The following is a 721-nucleotide window of genomic DNA, read 5'->3' on the forward strand; positions in this document are numbered from 1 at the left end:
CTTTGGCTATCTCAGAGTAAATTCAGTATCTCTTTCCCATCTGACTTAGGTGCGTTTTCTCTAGGCTCAAAAAGTTCTTTGTGCTTGACTGCATTGCACACTTCTCCACCCCCTGACAATTCTGCTTTATTTACCTCCCCTGACCCAAGCTGTACCTTCCTTGAGAGCAGGAATTAGCAAGTCTTCCTTTTTTTGTTTTACAGAGGAAAGCACAAATGCAGTTTCCCACTACCACAAATTATTCAGTGAAGTTTCCCACATCTGGGGAAATCACAGGAGTCAGCACATCCAGAGTGCAATGCATGAGCCTTGCCCTGGGAAAACCACCCTCAGTGATCATGGTATTCCCCTGCCAGGTAAGTGTAGCAAGTCTTTCTTAACTTGTATCCCCCCGCCATATGATAATGCCTGGAATATAGTATTTGCTCGATAAATACTTGGCAAGTGAATAAAACAGCCAATCCAAGGAGAAATAAAACATAACATAATGTAAATTAATATTAACAGCTTGTCTTTGTTTTTATTCTTTCTCCCTACTTATTCATTGCTCTCACCCCCTCCTCTTGCCTCTCTTTTTTCTTCTCCCTCTCAAAATTCTATGTATAATAACTATTACTTATAAAGTAAAGAATAACTTGACCCATGCCCTGCACATAGCCTGCAGTATAGAATATTCTCAATAAGTTTTTTTTTGAATAAAGGAAAAGAAGGAGCTAATGGG

General features: G+C 39.7%; 1 non-coding gene across 1 annotated transcript; it reads right to left on the bottom strand.

The window, feature by feature from the left end:
- Nucleotides 1-202: 202 nt before the first annotated feature.
- Nucleotides 203-364, bottom strand: LOC120597497 (U1 spliceosomal RNA). The gene has a single exon (XR_005651384.1). It is a non-coding gene; the product is annotated as a U1 spliceosomal RNA (small nuclear RNA).
- Between the last annotated feature and the right edge of the window lie 357 nt (nucleotides 365-721).

Source organism: Pteropus medius, unplaced genomic scaffold (assembly GCF_902729225.1).
Source record: "Pteropus medius unplaced genomic scaffold, Ma_sr-lr_union100, whole genome shotgun sequence".
Lineage (NCBI taxonomy): Eukaryota > Metazoa > Chordata > Mammalia > Chiroptera > Pteropodidae > Pteropus > Pteropus medius.